Source organism: Bos javanicus, chromosome 22 (assembly GCF_032452875.1).
Source record: "Bos javanicus breed banteng chromosome 22, ARS-OSU_banteng_1.0, whole genome shotgun sequence".
In the NCBI taxonomy this organism is placed as follows: domain Eukaryota; kingdom Metazoa; phylum Chordata; class Mammalia; order Artiodactyla; family Bovidae; genus Bos; species Bos javanicus.
The window spans coordinates 13,445,213-13,455,448 of NC_083889.1; positions in this window are offsets into that span (position 1 = coordinate 13,445,213).

A 10,236-nucleotide genomic window follows, 5' to 3' on the forward strand; every position below is an offset into this window, starting at 1 on the left:
AAGATTGAAGGCAGGAGGAGAAGGGGATGACAGAGGATGAGATGGTTGGATGGCATCACTGACTTAATGGACTTGAGTCTGAGTAAACTCCAGGAGTTGGTGATGGACAGGGAAGGGTGTGCTGCAGTCCATGGGGTCACAAAGAGTTGGACACGACTGAGCGACTGAACTGAACTGATGCGTGTTTGTGTATACATGTTTTCAGATTCCTTTCCATTACAGGTTATTATAAGATACTGAATATAGTTCCCTGTGCTATACAGTAATCTTTTTTACTTTTCTGTTTTATATATAGTTGTGTGTATCTGTTGGTTTGCTTACTTTTTGTATATGCCTCACTTTTTGCAATATTTGTGTTCTGTTCAAAACTGGAGTTGTGATTTTAGAAAGTAAATAAGAACTGAACATCAAATTTTAAATGATCATTTATAATCATGCCTTGGAGTATATCCCCCTCTGGATCATGTCAGGGTATCAGGAAAAAGGGCAAAAATTCCCCAAGGTTTTATTATACTGGGCAGGATTGAGAAGAAGTGAAGATTTTGAAGAAAACAAGATAAATGAATGTCTCATTTTTGATGTCAAGAAGCAGAGCACTGAAGGAATAAAGATCCTAAAAAGCTAGAAATAGTTACCATGTGACCCACCAATCCTAATTACTCCTGAGCATATATTTGGAGTAAACTTTAATTCAAAAAGATACATGTACCTCATTGTTCATAGCAGTATTATTCACAATAGCCAAGACATGGAAGCAACCTACATGTCCATCAACAGATGAATGGATAAAGAATGGAATACTACTCAGCCATAAAAAAGAATGACATAATGCCATTTACAGCAACACGGATGGACCTAGAGATGATCAGATCAAGCAAAGTGAGTCAGAAAAAGAAAGACAGCTACCATATGATATCACTTATATGTGGAATCCAAAATATGACACAAAATGAACCTATCTACAAAGCAGAAACACTCACAGACGTAGAGAACAGAGTTGTGGTTGCCCAGGGCGAGTGTGCTGGGGGAGGGATGGGTTGGGACTTTGGGATTAGCATATGCAAACTATTGTATATGGAATGGATAAACAACAAGGTCCTGCTCTATAGCTCGGGGAACTATAGTCACTATCCTGTGATAATCCATAATGGAGAAGAATATGCGTGACTGAATCACTCTGATGTACACCAGCAGCTAACACATTATGTAAATCAACTATATTTCGATTTGAGCTTCCCAGGTGGCGCTAGTGAGAAAGAACCCACCTGCCAATGCAGGATACATAAGAGATGCAGATTTGATCTCTGGGTCGGGAAGATCCCCTGGAGGAGGGCATGGCAACCGACTCCAGTATTCTTGCCTGGAGAATCCCATGGACAGAGGAGCCTGGCGGCCTACAGTCCACAGAGCTGCAAAGAGTCAGACATGACCGAAGTGACTTAGCATACAGGCATAGTTAAATTAAAAAAAAAAAAAAGATCCCATGCCATATTGAGCATGCAGCATCATAGATCATTCTCAGCAATCTTGCAAATCTTAATTCAACCCAAACTTGTTCCTCTGCTTTTGCCCTCCTCAGAAAGAGCGACAGTGGAGGCCACTGGTGGCCAAGTACCTCACTCTGCCTTCAGCTAGAGTTTCATCCAGCAAGGCCATCGTCCCTGCACCAGAGGCATGGAGGCTGTGGAGAGCCTGCAATTTGAGGAGTCCTCCCCTGGTGGGTGGGATTATGGTGGGGTCGGGGGAGGTTCACAGCATTCCCTGTTGGGTGATGTCTGCTGACCACCCGCTTCTGCTGTAAGAGCCTGGGGGATGCGCTGTTATTGGGAGTGGGAGGGTGCTGAACCTGAACTCTGATGGACTTCTGCCGATACACTGGGTGGTCAGGACCATGGGGACTCTGAGGTTAGCAGATATCAGTGACCTCGAAAGGGTCCCAATATCCCCATATATAGAGCTCAGTGTACCTGATGCAGCTAATCCTAGAGAAGGGAGAAGGTGGAGCTTTTTGGATTCCAGGTGGCTTGTCAAAGCCTTCCTCAAAAAGGCTTCATTTACTGCTGGTGAGGGGTTTCTGACCCCAGAGGAGGTGCCCTAGTGCTCCCACCTACAGCTCTTTAACCCGCGGGCCTTTTTGGAACATCTGTCAAGAAGAGCACATAAGAAGTATCACAGAAGGACTTTGTTAAACAATGCCCTTTAAGAAACTTCTAGCTGTTGTAAGAATGACTATCATTACATTGCTCTTTGACCATCTTTATTCATCTCCAATAGGGTATATAGAGAAATCTCCCCCTGACAGTTGGATGCAAGTTCTTGTCACTGTTCCAAGGAGAAAATTCTCCCAGGAATGTAGTTTATGGAATCTTTCCCTAATGAGGCGGTTTTCCTGCAGGTGTTTATTGGCGAAGCCCTCCAGAGCAATATTATTCCCAAGACACTGTAATGTGGATAATATCCAACCTCTTATTCCCTTTTAAGAGGTAAACAATCTTGCTAGTTTGCTTGCTGTGGGCTGTACGTGATGCTTTATCATCTTTACTAAGCAATGTGAGTTCAGGAAAAGATGAGATTTCTGTTTCTGGCAAAATGGAAGATTAGAAATTCTAAAACCCTTCTCTTGTGAAACAACTGAAAATACTAGATAAAAATGCTTATGTAAGAAACACGATTTTACATGCAGGGATGACCTTGGAAGAAAATGAAGGAAGTCATCAGAGACCAGGGACGAAGTGGATGTGGGAGGGAGGGCAGGGGTGTTGAGTGACAGTTGACATTGCTGGCTGCCCAGAGGCCCCTGCAGCCACAGACAGGAGGTGGATGAGACTTCAGGCCTGGAAAGAGTCAGAGGGTCTTCTCTCCACTCAATACAGAGTTAGGATTCACAAAGGGCTACACTTTAAAATAAAATTATTTATCTGCATCGAGTCTTAGCTTGAGTTGAAGCTCATGGGACCTTTAGTTGTGGCATGCAAATTCTTAGTTGTGGCACATGGGATCTAGTTCCCCAACCAGGGATCGAACCCGGGCCCCCTGCATTGGGAGTGTGGAGTCTTAGCCACCGGACCACCAGGGAAGTACCAGGGCTACACTTTTAGTAAAAAAGTAAACCGGGAAAAACCCTCCTTGCCAAGGAAAAATGCAAGGAAACACAGCTGTCTCAGCATCGTCTTTATTCTGAGTAAGAGGGGAAAATCACCCCCTGGGAATCTATGGACCCAGGCTGGCCCTTGGGAAGGGTAGGTTATTTGTAAGATTTGAAATAAATGAGCTGAGAATTTTAATTTAATGTGGGCCCAGGATGGCTATCCCTCCCAATACATTGAAGAAGCAAATGGAGATCCTTTCTAAACTCAGAGAAGTCCCTCTAATGGAATTCTAATGATTAAGGGCTCACATACACATATAAAACTTAGCAGGAAACAAGGCAGCTTGAGAGAGTCAGTAGATGCCACTGTCCAGGAAAACCTCTTCTTTTTCTCTGTACTGTTAGTGCTCCCAGTATTTCACTTCTTGTCATCAAATGTGAGTTTCCCCACCTCTACTTAGCAATTCTCTGACACCACCTGGGTGTCCTACAGTTTAACTCAATTCTAACCCTATTACTTGGAGACAGCATCAGATCCCACAAGTGAAGGGCTCAGTCCCACAAGACTGGCCCCACTTCAGCTGCCAAACGGAAGTGCAGGCTGTCCCCTGTGCTTCCGACAGTCGGACTATGAATTGGAGGTTCCCACAACCCCTTCCTTGGCTTCAATAAAGTGTTAGAGTGGCTCAGGAGAACTCAGGAGAACAGAACTCAGGAGAACAGGCTACTCACGCCATCACTGGTTTATTACCAAAGAATAGGACTCAGCAACAGCAAGATGGAAGGGATGTGTAGGGTCAGGCGTATGGAGAGGGGAGTGGCATATCCTGCCCTCTCCAGGGCCGCCACCTTGCAGAACCTCCACGTGTTCACCATCCCAGAAGCTCTCTTGCTCCTTTGGTGAGGGTTTTCTTTCTTTTTAAATCATTTATTTATCTTTGGCTGTGCTGGGTCTTTGTTGCTGTGTGCTTTTCTTTAGTTGCGGTGAGCCGGGGCTGCTCTTTGTTGCGCCGCGTGAGCGCCTCACTGTGGTGGCTTCTCTTCCTGCGGAGCGCAGGCTCTAGGGTGCATGGGCTTCAGCAGTTGTGGCGCGTAGGCTCTGGAACGCAGGCTGGACAGCTGTGGCCCAGGGGCTTAGCTGCTCCGTGACACGTAGGAACTTCCCAGACCAGGGATCAGACCTGGATCTCCTGCCTTGGCAGACAGATTCTTTACCACTGAGCCACCAGGGAAGCCCTCCTGAGGGTTTTCTATTGAGGCCTCATCGCGTAGTCACCATTGACTAAGTCATGGCCATTGGCGACTAATTCAATTCTTCTCCCCTCCCTGGAGGTTGGAGGTCAGGAGGGGAGGAGAGGGGATATAAATGAAAATGCCAGCCTTTTGGTCTCGTAGTTCCTCTGGCACCCTGCTCCCATCCTCCAGGCTTTCTAAAAGTCATTCCATTAACATAAACTTGGGTGTGGTTGAAAGGGACTTGTTAAACAACAACACAAGATACTAGAAGCTAATTCTTATCACTGAGGACATTCAAAGGGTTTTAGGAATTCTGCGCTAGGAAGGGATAAAAGCTAAATGTATTTCTTATAAATCACAATGTCATCATACTATACTTTAGAAAAAGATGCAGTAAAATTTCAGAGATCAGAATTATTAGATCCATACAGAATATGAAATAAATATTCCCACGGCTTTAAAACATTTTTATTTATTTATTTGGCCACGTGCAGCTTGTGGGATTTTAGATCCCCAAAAGCGGAAGTAGTGAAAGTGTTAGTTGCTCAGTTGTGTCCAACTCTTTTCAACCCCATGGACCATAGCCCTCGAGGCTCCTCTGTTTGAGGGATTTCCCAGATGAGAATACTGGAGTGGGTTGCCATTTTCTCCTCCAGGGGATCTTCCCAACCCAGGGATCAAACCTGGGTCCCCTGCATTGCAGGTAGATTCTTTACCATCTGAACCATCGCCTACCTTTAGATCCTCACCAAGGGATCAAACCTGTGCCCCTGCAGTAGAAGCACAATGTATGTCTTGGGCCCTTATCTAATTCAAGTTAGCAGTGGAATGGAGCAAGCATCTGGAGTTTCTCACCCCAAAGCTCCACAGCCACTGCTCATCTTGGTGTGCTCAATTCTTGCAGAGAAGCATTAAGAGTAGAATTTAAAAAAGCCTAACCCAGGCTTGGTGACCCAGTCTTTCCTTTTCATGGGCAGCAGTGTTTACCCCTGAGAAAGCAGCCGCGGGAATCCTGGATTGGGGCACAGCCTTGAGAGCCCGCAGCCTGAGAAGAGTACATTGTAAATTGGTGGATGGATTTGCTCTGCCTGTGATTCAGAAAGCCTTTGCTCCACTTCTGGGTGCCTAAGCATTTGCCTGGAGGGAATCATTAATCAGCTCGATCACCTTAATTAAAGCTCTCCAATATTTCATTGGAGATTAATATCTATTTGCAAAGAGCTGAATTTTCAACAGTTAGGTGCAATGAGCTCCAACTCTGAGTCACAGACACTCTAAATTTCATCAGCACCTCTGGGGCAGAGCCATGCTGGGGATGATTTGAAGGTCTCATGGGGCACTTTACCCGCATGGAATGATTATTCCTACTCTCCACCATCTCTACCGCTCACCTTCTACTGCTCTTACTACTGTTGCTATGCACCAGGCACAGTACAAACTTCTCTTTTGTGCATTATCTCACTTAATCTTCCAAACCATGCAACAAGGTAAGACTTATTATCCCTATTTCTCAAATGAAACAGTTGAAATTTCAAAAGGTTAAGCAATGTGTCCAGCAGCAGAGCTGGTGAATATCATAGCCGGATTTGAATACAGTTTGAGTCAGTGTCTTTAACCAAGATGTGAAGGTTTCATTATGTTTCTCTCATGTTTGGGGCCCCATGACATTCCCAATCCTTGACTTGGTAAAGGGATTATATCTGTTAGAATGCTTTCTGCAGCAAATACCTTAGTCAGGTCTCCATCTAACTTAAGTCATCAGGAAATATGTTGCCTCACACTCTTGGACAATAGTCCAGAGGAGGTGGGTATCAGAGAGGAAGGTAGGTGTCGTCATGGTGGCTCTGGTACTGTGTCTCTGAGATAACTCTGGCTAGATCTTTCTCTATGTGGGCTTCATCCTCAGATGGGCTTCCCTCATGGTGCTAATATAGTTGCAGGTGCTCCAGGCTTTCCTTCTGTATTCCTGAGGAGGAGAAGGAACAAACTACTCTTTAGAGTGAGGAAGGCTGTGATGTGCACAGTTTCTGGTGTCCTCTCACCTCTTTTTTATGGGCTCAGTTGACCTTAAGGGTGATAGACTCTGTCATGACCATTATTTCTCCAGACGGGGCCTCTCCCCTTACCCTAGCAGCACTGCCATGGCTCACCACCAACTCCTGTGTCCTTGTCTTTTGGGGCCCAACAGGCTACCAACTAGAGCTAACTACGTAGCTGGCCTGGTGTGTGCTTCGCTACAGGGGGAGAAATGGATCTGTGAGCTACTATTCTACCTTAACATGGAAATTCTGTATTTTTAACTTGAAATGGAACTGTGGGTAGACACTTGATACTGTGGCAGTGGGTGAATTCTATTCAGAAAAAGATCCTTATGATGTTTGTCATTCCAAAAAATGTTTCTGGATGACTGAAACAAACTCAGTAGGTTCATAGTAAGAACACTGGACTAGAGTTCCAAAGAATAAACAGAATCCTACCTGTGAGGGACTTAGCCAGAGCCTGGCATGTAGTTGTTGCTGAATAAACAGTGTCCACCATTGGCACCATGAGCACCATCATGACTTCCACACTGGTGTGTTTATCAGTGGTCTTGGACAATTTCCTTGAGTTTCAATTTTGGAATCAAAGAGTATGACTGATCTTACCTACAAAAGGGAAATGTACCATCTTCTCTCTTCTTGCCCCTTGTTGGTTTTTTGTGTCTCATGTGTAAAAAGGCAGTGGATGTGGTCTGTCAACAGTAACGTATTCTTCAAATGGGTGGTAGTAGCTGGGTGTTTCACCAGAGCCTTGCTTTGAATAATGAATTAATATTTTCAGGAAATGTTCACTGAGCATCCACTATTGCAGAACCCAGTGTTAGAGGTCAGTGTGGAGTTTACAGTCTAACTAGGGACAATGGATGTGACCAAGGATGTGCAATAAGTGTTATTAGATATGTCAGCCCAGCACTCTGTGGAGCTTGGTGGAGGGCAGCGAAGTCAGTGTGAGCGGGACCAAGAAAGGTGTCCCGAGGCCAGGACATCGGAGCTGAGTCTGAGGGGGAAAGGGAGCTAACCAGGAGGAGGTGGGCAGAGGCAGTGGGGACAGTCAGGGAGACAACGATGAGCATCACAGAACCGGACCATGTTCCTCCTGGCTGGGGTGTGGCACTGGGCGCCCTGGAGGGCAGGGAGAGGTGGGTGGTGGCAGGCCCCACAGGGCCTTGTATGCCATGCTAAGGACTGGGGACTTACCCAACAGCAAGCCCTTAGTGGTGGCATGGAAGCCTACAATTGATTCAGCTGCTTTGTGGAAATGGATTGAAGAGGGCGAGACTGGAGCCCTGAGACCAAGGAGAAGGCTGTGCAGTAATTCAGCCAACAGTCATGAGGAGGGGGAAGAGAGATGGAGATATTTGGGTTTGATTTGGGAAATCAAATCCACAGGGCTTGGTGACCAACTGGATAGTGGGGTGATGGAGAGGGACCCCAGGGTGTCACCAGGTCTCTGGTTTGGGTTAGTGCCTGGAGCCAGAGAGACAGGAAAGGGAGGAGGAAGAACCAACTCTATGATGCTGAACACACAACAGGGGTCTGATGGATCCAGATGACACTCAGGAAAACCTCCCAAGGATGGCTTTCATGAAAATCTGGATTCGAGGCTGAAGCGTCACCGTTGCTCAGAATCTCTGTGCTCCTCTCTGCGTCCTTGGTGAAGACGGCTCGGCAAACAGGGCACAGCACAGGCTCACACGGGTGCCAAGTGGACGAGCCCACAGATGCGGTAATTGGTATTCTGTCAACTGAGACAGGCGGCAGGAGGGCCTTTGTGTTTTGTGGCATTTGCTTGGGGTGACTCAGAGCGATTCGAATGTCTCTTTGCTGCTTGCCGATGCGGCTGCATGGTAATGCATTCCTTTGTCTTGTCCAAATATTAATAAATATTTTGCATCAAGCTGCTGGGAGCCTTCCTGGAAGGTCTAAGGGCTTTGAGCGGGCTCCGGCTGAGGGAGACTTGATCTCTCCCGGGGAAGAAGCTGTGTCTCTGTGCTGCACACCAAGCCCCTCGGCGGAGGGTTTTAGAGCTGCTGCTGGTGAAGCGAGAGGCCTCTCATGGTTCTTCCAGAGGTGGGGCATCTCCCAAGACGCCTGGCTGCTGTACCAGGGGTAGGGGCCAGCGCCTCTGACTTCCGCCAGAGCTGAGCCGGGAAAGACCCAACTGTTGATGCATGCACCTGAGGTGGAGCTGGGCATCATCCCTGGGAGCTCCGTTTGCTCCCACCTCCCCAGGCCACTCACTGCTTCGGATTGTGGACAAAGAGGTCCTGGATGGAGGGACGGAAAGCCACGAAGAGGGTGTGTTGGTCCAGGCACCAGGCTAGGTGTGAGCTTTTGCTCATCTTTAATGTTCAAAATAGCCCCATGAGGGAGACTTTCATTCCACTTAGAGACGAGGATCTGGAAATCAACAGATGCTAAGACCCTGTCTAGGACTCCATAGTAAGTCCAGAGCTGTGATCTCCCCGCAGGGCTGTCTGATATTAAAGCCCATGCTCTTTTCTCAATCAGATGCAAAGAAGAGAGGACAAGATCCACAGGCAACTAGAGTGTCAGTGAGGATTCCTTGTGTAAAATGGATACAGCACCTCAAAGTTCTACTCTATTCCCAGGGGATAATAAGCAAGATTCAAACTGCTGAACCAATGGAAACCATGAAAACTAAGGGCAGAGTTGGGCCCCAAATAACCTCAAAGTACTAATAAAAGGCCAGATCTAACAGGATGATATAGCACAAGTGTTATATATTAGATTCTTGGAAGTACCATGGACTAGACCAGCTGATGCATTGTATAGGCACTTTACACATAAAATCTCATTTAATGAGCACTGCTACCCAATGAGGGGCTTCCCAGGCGGTTCAGTGGTAAAGAATCTGCCTCCCAATGCTGGAGACTTGGGTTAGATCCCTGGGTTGGGAAGATCCTTTGGTGGAGGAAATGGCAACCCACTCCAGTGTTCTTGCCTGGAAAATCCCATGGACAGAGGAGCCTGGTAGGCTGCAATCCATGGGGTCACAAAAAGTTGGACATGACTTAATGACTGAGCATGCATGCACACATCCAATGAAGTAGACACTGTTATACCATTTATAGTCAAAAAACCAAAAACAACCCAGGTGTAGAGAGGGTAAGTAATTGATTAAGGTCACACTACTAAGAAGAGCTGACTCATTTGAAAAGACCCTGATGCTGGGAAGGATTGAAGGCAGGAGGAGAAGGGGACGACAGAGGGTGAGATGGTTGGATGGCATCACCGACTCAATGGACATGAGTTTGGATGAACTCCGGGAGTTGGTGATGGACAGGGAGGCCTGGCGTGCTGCGGTTCATGGGGTCGCAAAGAGTCAGACACGGCTGAGCGACAGAACTGAACTGATGCTAAGTAAACAGTGGATCCAATCTGACCCAGGACCCAGGTAGTCTGATCTGAAATCCCATCCCCTTGACTACTATAAACTTGCTTGGGTAGAATGATTAGATGGGCTCCCGTTACCATCAGGGAGGAAACAAGGATGCTCAACATTGCTACTGTTAACAACTTACAAAACAGAGGAAAGAGAGCAAAGGAATAAACAGAATTAAAGCTGAGCTCATCATTACAGATGATATTATTATCACCTATTAAAAGAAAAACCCAACAGACTCAATTGAAAAACCATTTAGGATAATATAAGATTATAGTATGAGGGTCATATTTTAAAATATCAGAATTGATTATTTTTCTATGTTAGCAATAATCACTTGTAGATTTTACTTTAAAAATCCCATTCAAAATAGGAATACAAATATAAAAATCTTAGGGATAAACTCAACCAAGAAAAACACAGAAACAATATATAAACAGAGGACAAAAGTTTTACTCAGAGACATA